This window comes from Chiloscyllium plagiosum, chromosome 6 (assembly GCF_004010195.1).
Source record: "Chiloscyllium plagiosum isolate BGI_BamShark_2017 chromosome 6, ASM401019v2, whole genome shotgun sequence".
NCBI lineage: Eukaryota > Metazoa > Chordata > Chondrichthyes > Orectolobiformes > Hemiscylliidae > Chiloscyllium > Chiloscyllium plagiosum.
The window spans coordinates 108,986,657-108,996,679 of record NC_057715.1 but is presented as its reverse complement, the minus strand read 5'-3'; the positions used below and the strand labels follow the sequence as shown (position 1 = coordinate 108,996,679).

At 44.6% G+C, this 10,023-nt stretch overlaps 1 non-coding gene across 1 annotated transcript; it reads right to left on the bottom strand.

The window, feature by feature from the left end:
* Positions 1–80: 80 nt before the first annotated feature.
* LOC122551188 lies at positions 81–199 on the bottom strand. Its single transcript, XR_006312047.1, has one exon. It is a non-coding gene; the product is annotated as a 5S ribosomal RNA (ribosomal RNA).
* Positions 200–10,023: the final 9,824 nt, after the last annotated feature.

The following is a 10,023-nucleotide window of genomic DNA, read 5'->3' as shown; positions in this document are numbered from 1 at the left end:
GCAGAAATAACCTGCCGCTCCATTGCCTGGCACAAGACAAGTGCAGAGGGGTGGCTTGAGCAGCCACTGCTGGCGGAAAGAGCCTACTGCACCTGGTATTCCCAGGCGGTTTCCCATCCAAGTACTAACCAGGCCTGGGTCTGCTTAGCTTCCGAGATCAGACGGGATCGGGCGTTTTCAGACTAGTATGGCCGTAGGCGCTGGCCCCTGCCTTTTCTCCCTACTTCAAGGCGTGCTGGCCAGCCACATTTTCTTTCTTGCTCTTTCTCTTTATCCCCTTTGGCTTTTTTTTCTCTTTTCTCTTTGCTCTTCCTCCTCCGTGCGTGCTTCCCTCCCTCCGTCCCTCCAGCTGCCTTTCAGGCCAGCCCTTGCCCACCAGGCTCCTGTAGTCTCCCACATCCCCACACAGGCGAACTGCAAGCCCTCCCCCTGCTTCATAGGGCTGCAGCCTGCATTCTCTCATCCTTCCACACTCCTCCACCCCTCCATTTCGGAATGCCAGGCACTGACCAGTGGGGTACCGCAGGGATCCGTGCTGGGACCGCAGCTTTTTACAATATATAATAATGATATAGAAGATGGTATTAGCAATAACATTCGCAAATTTCATCAGCTGGGTGGCAGGGTGAAATGTGATGAGGATGTTAGGAGATTACAGGGTGACCTGGACAAGTTAGGTGAGTGCTCAGATGCATGGCAGATGCACTTTCACGTGGATAAATGGATCCTTATCCACTTTGGTGGCATGAACAGGAAGGCAGATTACCACCTAAGTGGAATCAATTTAGGTAAAGGGGCAGTACAGAGAGATCTGGGGGTTCTTGTACACCACTCAATGAAGGTAAGCATGCAGGTACAGCAGGTAGTGAAGAAGGCTAATAGCATGCTGGCCTTCATAACAAGAGGGATTTAGTATAGAAGCAAAGAGGTTCTTCTGCACCTATATAGGGCCCTGGTGAGACCACACCTGGAGTACTGTGTGCAGTTCTGGTCTCCAAATTTGAGGAGAGACATTCTGGCTATTGAGGGAATGCAGCGTAGGTTCACGAGGTCAATTCCTGGAATGGCGGGACTACCTTATGTTGAAAGACTGGAGCGACTGGGCTTGTGTACCCTTGAGTTTTGAAGACTGAGATGGGATCTGATTGAGACATATAAGATTATTAAAGGTTTGGACACTCTGGAGGCAGGAAACATGTTTCCGCTGATGGGTGAGTACCGAACCTGAGGACACAGCTTAAAAATACGGGGTAGACCATTTAGGACAGAGATGAGGAGAAACTTCTTCACCCAGAGAGTGGTGGCTGTGTGGAATGCTCTGCCCCAGAGGGCAGTGGAGGCCCAGTCTCTGGATTCATTTAAGGAAGAGTTGGATAGAGCTCTCAAGGATAGTGGAATCAAGGATTATGGAGATAAGGCAGGAACAGGATGCTGATTAAGGATGATCACCCATGATCATATTGAATGGTGGTGCAGGCTCGAGGGGCAGAATGGCCTACTCCTGCACCTATTGTCTATTGTCAAACCCTCCAACCCTGGCAACATCCTTGTAAATCTTTTCTGACCCTTGTCAAGTTTCACAACAGCCTGCTGAAATGTGGTGCTGCTGGTCTGTCTAATTTCATTGAGGAGGGAGATAAGCTGAGCAGGCCTTAGCAGGTTTTCTGATGCTATATTCCCAAGATCACCTCATTCAACCTGCATCATGACCCTGTTGTTGGGACCCAATTGTCACCCTATTGTCCTACTCACTATCAACTATCACCACTGCTGAGACACCTTGGGACTCCTGGTGCCAGGGTCATCTTTGAAGCTCATTGTGCCCCTATTTGAATATTGGCAGCCCTGCATTACCCTTCACTGTATACATGGAGGACGGACATAGGCTGTTGGTGAGGCCACACCTGGAGTACTGTGTACAGTTATGGTCTCCTTTCTTGAGAAAGGATGTACTGGCACTGGAGGGGTAGCAGAAGTTTACTAGGTCGATTTTGGATTGAGATGGTTGTGAGTAAACTGGATTATACTCATTGGAATTTAGAAGAATGGGGGGGGATCTTACAGAAACATATAAAATTATGAAGGGAATAGATCAGATAGAATCAGGGAGATTATTTCTACTGGCGGGTGAAACTAGAACTAGGGGCAATAGCCTCAAAATAAGGGGAAACAGATTTGGGCATGAGTTGAGGAGGAACGTCCTCTCCCAAAGGGTTGTGAATCTGTGGAATTCCCTGCCCAGTGAAGCAGTTGAGGTAACCTTACTGAATGTTTTTAAGGCAAAGCTAGATGTTTGAACAGTAAAAGAATTAAGGGTTACAGTGAGTGGGTGGGTAAGTCAAGCTGAGGCCATGAAAAGATCAGCCATGATCTTATTGAATGGCAGAACAGGCTCGAAGGGTCAGATAGACTACTCCAGCTCCTAGTTCTTACATTCTTATAAATGACCACACAGCAATGGTTCTCACGATAGATAAATGGCATGGCTGATACTTCATTGCAAAGACAGGGACATGCTCCTACATCTTCCACTGTTTTAGCAAGAAGCCGCACAGCTTAACCATTCTTAGTCATGTCCCACCTTACAACCTGCTCAAAATCAATGCTACTCTTTCCCTAGTACTATATAGCCCAGCACCTTAGCAATGTGGGACCATCACATTGAGACCTTCAAACCATTTACTTTTATTCATCTGCAGCAAAACCAAACAAAACAAACAATTATTTGCCTCTGAGAACAGAAGCAAATTGCTTGCCTTTTGAGCACTAACAATTTTATAATCAATGAATAATCACTCACTTCTCCAGGAACCCAGTGTCAATTAAACCCTGTCTGGTTTGTCATACCCAAACCTTTAGAGCTCTGTCATGAGGAAGGTGATGGTCTTCCTGCTCAATATCCTAACCTCCTGCTTGCAAACCTGCTCCTGCTCTCCCAGTTGTCTAGAGTGCATCACATTCATTCATTGTTCACTCCAGTTGTGCAGAGTGTAGCATATTAGGATTGCAGAGCATACTGTATCTGGAGTATACTGCAAGTTCCCCCACTCCCCACCCCAACTCCCACAGCCTGATCCAAAAATTGGAACCACATCCTTGGCAGACCCATGTAAGCTCCATAATGAACCTGATTGAAGAATAAGCCTCACTGTATCAACAGGCTAAGATAAAAGGTAGGGAGGAGGGACTTGGGGGAGGGGCATCGGAAATGCGATAAGTGGAAGGAGGTTAAGGTGAGGGTGGTAGGCCGGAGTGGGGGTGGGGGCGGAGAGGTCAGGAAGAAGATTGCAGGTTCATGCCCGAAACATCAATTCTCCTGCTCCTTGGATGCTGCCTGACCTGCTGCGCTTTTCCAGCAACACATTTTCAGCTCTGATCTCCAGCATCTGCAGTCCTCACTTTCTCCTCACTGTATCAACATTCTATGTTCAGTCTAAGGGTTACATATTGGAGACATCAGCTTGGGTCAAGGTGCTGCTGGCTGAGGGGGCAGAGAGTCACAAGGAAAGGCAGGAATGCAGTGAACATTCAAGTAGGCACAAAGTGAGTGGGCTGAAGAAGGGCTTATGCCCGAAACGTCGATTCTCCTGCTCCTTGGATGCTGCCTGACCTGCTGCGCTTTTCCAGCAACACATTTTCAGCTCTGATCTCCAGCATCTGCAGCCCTCACTTTCTCCACAAAGTGAGTGAGGGCTAAGAAAGGGCAAGGTCAGTCCTGATATTCAGCCTGGTCCAATCTATGAAATAGGTGGCCTGATCACTCCACACAAAGTATCCTGCTCACTGCATTCCAAAGAAAGGTGTGTCACACTCAAAAGGGCAGGAGACATACCATGAAGGTACACTGATGGTGTGAGTGGAGGGGAGCATGTTGTTGCTGAGGTCACAGTGCCCTGAGAAGCCTTTTGTTCATATATAAGGAGCAAAAAGATAACTAGCAAATGGGTTGGCCCACTCAAGGACAAAGGAGGGAAGTTCTACATAGAGTCAGAGAAAATGGCTGAGATTCTTAATGAGTACTTTGCATCAGTATTCACCATGGACAGGGACATGACGGATGGTTGAGGTTAGGGACAAATCTTTGATTACTCAAGGTCAAGTCAGCATAAGGAGGGAGGAAGTGTTGGGTATTCTAAAAGGCATTAAGGTGGACAAGTCTCCAGTTCCGGATTGGATCTATCCCAGATTACTGGGGGGAAGCGAGAGAGGAAATAGCTGGGGCTTTCACAGATATCTTTGCAGCATCCTTGAACACGGGTGAGGTCCCAGAGGACTGGAGAATTGCTAAAGTTGTCCCATTGTATAAGAAGGGTGGAAACGATAATCAAGTTAATTTTTTACCGGTGAGCCTGAAGTCAGTGGAAGCTGCTGGAGAAGATACTGCGGGATAGGATCTACTTACATTTGGAAGAAAATTATAGGAAGCATAGTTTTGTGCAGGAAAGGTTATGTCTTACCAACTTAATAGAATTATTTGAGGAAGTTACAAAGTTGATTGATGAGAGAAGAGCTGTAGATGTCATATACATGGATTTCGGTAAGGCATTTGATAAAATTCCCCATGGTAGGCTGATGGAGAAAATAATCTCACATGGGGTCCTGGGTGTACTAGCTAGATGGATAGAGAACTGGCTGGGCAACAGGAGACAGAGAGTAGTAGTGGAAGGGAGTTCCTCAAAATGGAGAATTATGACCACAGGGATCCGTACTGGGACCACTGTTGTTTGTGATATACATAAATGATGTGGAAGCAAGTATAGATATAGCAAGTTTGCAAATGATACTAAGGTTGGTGGAGTAGCAGATAATGAAGGGGTCTGTCAGAGAATGCAGCAGAATATAGATAGATTGGAGAGTTGGGCAGGTGGATTTCAATCCAGGCAAATACAAGGTGATGCATTTTGGCAGATCCAATTCAAGAGCGAACTATACAGTAAATGGAAAAGCCTTGGAGAGAACTGATGTACAGAGGGATCTGGGTGTGCAGGTGGGAACACAGGTCAATGGAGTGGTCAGGAAGGCATACGGCATGCTTTCCTTCATTGGACAGGGCATTGAGTACAAGGTTGGCAGGTCATGTTACAGTTGTATAGGACATTGATTCGGCCACAATTGGAATACTGTGTACAGTTCTGGTCGCCACATTACAAAAATGATATGGATGCTTTGGAAAGAGTGCAGAGGAGGTTCACCAGGATGTTGCCTGGTATGGACGGCTCTAGCTATGAAAAGAGTTTGAGTAGGTTAGGATTATTTCCATTAGAAAGATGAAGGTTGAGGGGGAACCTGATTGAGGTCTACAAAATCCTGAGAGGTATAGACAGGGTAGATAGCAAGGTTTTTCCCAGAGTGGGGGACTCAATTACGAGTGGCCATGAACTCAAGGTGAGAGGGGAATCGTTTAAGGGAGATATGCGTCGAAAGTTCTTTATGCAGAGGGCAGTTGTTGCCTGGAATGTGTTGCCAGTGGAGGTGGTAGACGTGGGCACGATAGCATCATTTAAGATGTATCTAATAGATACATTAATGGGCAGGGAGCAGAGAGATACAGATCCTTGGAAAATCGGCGACAGGTTTAGATAGAGGAACTGGATCAGCAAGGCTTAGAGGGCCGAAGGGCCTGTCCTGGGCTGTAATTTTCTTTGCTCTTTGTTCTTTGCTGGTGCCAGGTGTCTCTGATGGAAGGCTGTTGGAGCTATGGTCAGTTGCAGTCAGTGGGTAACCATTCAGCTGTCATGAATTGTTAGCACCTGGTTTCTCTCTGGTGGGTGGAAGAATGGGAAACTCTAAACAAATTAGTCTTGATGAAACAATAGTGTGGTAACATATTCAAATGGTAACATCTCACCCCTCACTAATGAGAATCTTGTCTCACCATTCTACGCTTGGTCAGAAAATGAGACTTTTTGTTCCCAAAGTTGAAAAGCTCCACCTCATGTGATTTTCCCAATTTTCTTGCCAATGATGATTTCATTCAGAGGCCAGAAAGATACTTCCCCAGGAATACTGTGATGATTAGCTCACCTTCCATCTCCCCAAAGCCTGTCCACTATCTACAAGGCACAAGTCAGGCACAAATTCTTCACCACTGGTGGTATTCTCCCCACTTTCCCAGGTGACAGCACTCAAAAAGCTGACACTATCCAGGACAAAGCTTGATTGTCAACCCATTGGCCACTTTCACCATTCATTCCTTTCACCACCGACACTCAATAGCAGTAAGTACCATCTCCAAGATGTGCCTTAGCAACCCACCAAAGCTACTTAGATAGCACTTTCCAATCCCATGTCCTTTACCATCTAGAAAGACAAGAGCAGTGAGCACATGGGAACATCACCATTTGCAACTTTCATTCCAAGTCACTCACCACCCTGGAACTATATTGCCAATCCTTCACCATCACTGGGTCAAAGTCCTGGAACACCTTTAGTAGCAGGCTCTGGTAGGGTGGTCTTACACTCCAAGGACATCAGCAGTTCAAGAAGGCAGATAACAACCATCTTCTGCAGGGTAATCAAGGATGGGAAATGAATGCCAGCCTAGCCATTGATGCCCACATGCCATGAACATGTAAATATATTAATGCTGTCTACCCTAAAGCAGAGCCACAGGTGCTGTAGGTGGGTGGTAGCCACAGACACTGAATAAATGACAAATAGTCAGAGGGAAATGGGTCTGGGTTGGTTACTCTTCAGAGCGTTGGTGTGGACTGGATGGGCCGAAGGGCCTGTTTCCACATTGTAGGGAATCTAATCTAATCTATCTAACCAACATCAGAGGTACCAGGAATATCACCCTACTCTGTCCATCACTTTAGCTCAAGGATATATGTTAGTTAATCTGAGGGACATTTCCCAGCCATTTCCAAATGCTAAAGGAGTACACAGGACTCTGGAATGATGGCCATAGAGTCTATTGCTGAAAATGTGTTGCTGGAAAAGCACAGCAGGACAGGCAGCATCCAAGGAGCAGGAGAATCAATGTTTCAGGCATGAGCCCATCTCATAGAGTCTATTGACCTAGTCATAGAGGCAAAGAGTCTATTGACCTCAATAGAGACAGCAAAATTGCTGTGACTCTGTCTTCGACCTTGTCTTGGTCTGCAACTGTTAATTGTTAACATTCTTCTTCTTCTTCTGATATATATATATATATATATATATATAGAGAGAGAGAGAGAGAGAGAATCAACGTGCCCTCTAACTCCATAAAGTGTTTTCTACTATTCTGAAAAATACCACTTATTAAAGCTTCTTATTTCTTATTGGCTACAGCAGCAATTTGAGACATGATGAATGGAAGTGCTGTATTATTTGGGCCTGTGATTCCCAAAGCCCTTCACCACTGAGTTTGCATCATGTCTGAGTCTGCTGTAGACTAATTGACAGTGATTGATCACCATGATTAGTCAACAACTACATTATCCTTGTATTATATGATTACTGGGATTGTGGAGGGTGAATTAGGTTCCTTGGTCCTTCTTTTTTTGGCCAGCAATTTCTATGTTCTGATATTCAATCATCCTAAGTGGAGTGTTATTAATGGAGCCTTGGTCTAGATATTCTCACTATGAACAGGTCCCAATGGATAAGAATATGCAACTTTTCTGTTTAACCAAGATAAGAGTGGAGGTGAAAATATCCAGCAACAAAAGCAGAAGCCGGCAGCCCTGTTCTTAACATTTTTAAGAGCATTGGAACAAATGCAGGCCATTCAGCCCATTAATATTAGATTCCCTACAGCGTGGAAACAGGCCCTTCGGCCCAACAAGTCCACACTGACCCTCCGAAGAGTAACCAGACCCATTTCCCTCTAACTAATGCAACTAACACTATGGGCAATTTAGCGTGGCCAATACACCTGACCTGCACATCTTTGGATTGTGGGAGGAAACCAGAGCAAACCCACACAGACACCGGGAGAATGTGCAAACTCCACACAGATAGTCACCCAAGGCTGGAATTGAATCAGGGAGCCTGGTGCTTTGAGGCAGCAGTGCTAACCACTGAGCCACCACCTAACCAGTTAGATTATGACTGATCTGTAGCTTAGCTCTATCTATCCACTAGCAGTCCATAAAATTTAACACCCTTGTCCAACAAAAAAACATAATCAATCTCAATTTACAATCTTCAATAGCTGTTCAAGCTTGAAATCTCCAGTATACCCCTACCTTTTGCATGAGGAAGAGCAGAGGTGGAGGTACAATTTGCTATTATCTTAACAGGCCAGAGGACTGTGTTTTCATTAGAAGAGACAATGTGATGGGGCTTTAGCTTGAGCGTCACCATGCCTTAGGCATGGGAAGAATTGAGGAGGAGAGTCATAAAGTCATAGAGATGTACAGCACAGAAACAGACCCTTTGGTCCAACTTGTCCATGCCGACCAAATATTCTAACCTAATCTAGTCCCATTTACCAACACTTGGCCCATGTCCCTTAAACCCTTCCTATTCATATACCCATCCGGCTGCCTTTCAGATGTTGTAATTGTACCGTAACCTCAGTCAGTGCAGGAATCAAACTCACGCGGTTGGCATCAGTGCTGCATTTTAATCCAGCCGTACAGTCAAATGAGCTATCATAGTGGCACAAACAAGCTGACGTGGTTTTCGGATCAGGCACTGACCTCAGGGTCAATGCCAAGGTTACAAACCATTGGGTTAAGTCTTGGATATGAAAGGTTATGCTTTCTTTACTTACCCCCTGCTCCACCCCACCACCAACACTAGCTTTCCCTCCTGTTTTCTTGCCAACTGTGTGAACCTCTGAGGCCTATGAGCAGCAGCAATTTCCAGAATTGGAATTCAATTCCACAATTATCAGGCTGATGTCAATCGCCATATGCCGAACATCAGGGCAGGCACAGATTAGAGACAGAATTGCCCACCACCAGCGTCACTACCACTGGTATGATTAACCTACGTGATCAAACATTTTCAGACCATGAAGATCATGAACTCATTCAGCATGGCCTGTATTTATATATTTTATAACATCTTATAACAAATTTCCTTCCCTCCCAAGAATCTTCAAACCAGCAGAATTGCCTCGGTATAATAAGAGCAGAAACAATCTCTTTTGAGTTGATCAATTAGGTTCCTAATCATGTCTTGGAGGTGCCAGTGTTGGACTGGGTGGAGAAAGGTAAAAATCACACAACACCAGGTTAGTCCAACAGGTTTGTTTGGAAGCACTAGCTTTCGGAGCGCTGCTTCTTCATCAGATCCTTCATCACCTGATGAAATAGTGGTGCTCTGCTGCTTCTTCATCAGATCCTTCATCACCTGATGAAATAGTGGTGCTCTGAAAGCTAGTGCTTCCAAATAAACCTGTTGGATTATAACCTGGTGTTGTGTGATTCCTAATCACAATACTTTTCCCAATATTTATTGTAAGAATCATATCTAAGTTATGTTGTAGTAATGATAACTGTATCATAGAATATATAATACTTGTACACAATCATTTCACTTATACAGATAGTGAATAGTCTAAGAAGAATAAATATTCATTGCTATATTCCCTTAATAATGATTGCGAGCTATACAATCAATAAAATTTAGTTATAACATGACAATGCCACTTTAAATTTATACACAATGATTATACCTTAAGAACCTTTCTTCTTAATATTCAAACAAATAGGATTTAATGTAAGCTATACTCACAATCCAGAATAATTTCCTTTATGTGTCTTTGTTTGCAACCTTCAAGGGGAGTTGGTATTAAAATGCAATTCTTTTGTTTCCTAAAGTGACTGACCTGTATCTTCATGTATATGTGCTGGCTTTCCCAGACCTTAGTCTGTCTTTGAAGCTACTTAACAGACTTTCATCGTTCATTGTATACCCACAAAAGAACATTTTCTTTGCAATCTTTCTCATTTGTAGAGTCATAGAGTCATCCATCACAGAAACAGATCCTTTGGTTCAACCAATCCATGCCGACCATAATCCCAAACTAAACTAGCTCCACCTGCCTGTGCTTGGCTCATATCCCTCCAAACATTTCTTATTCAT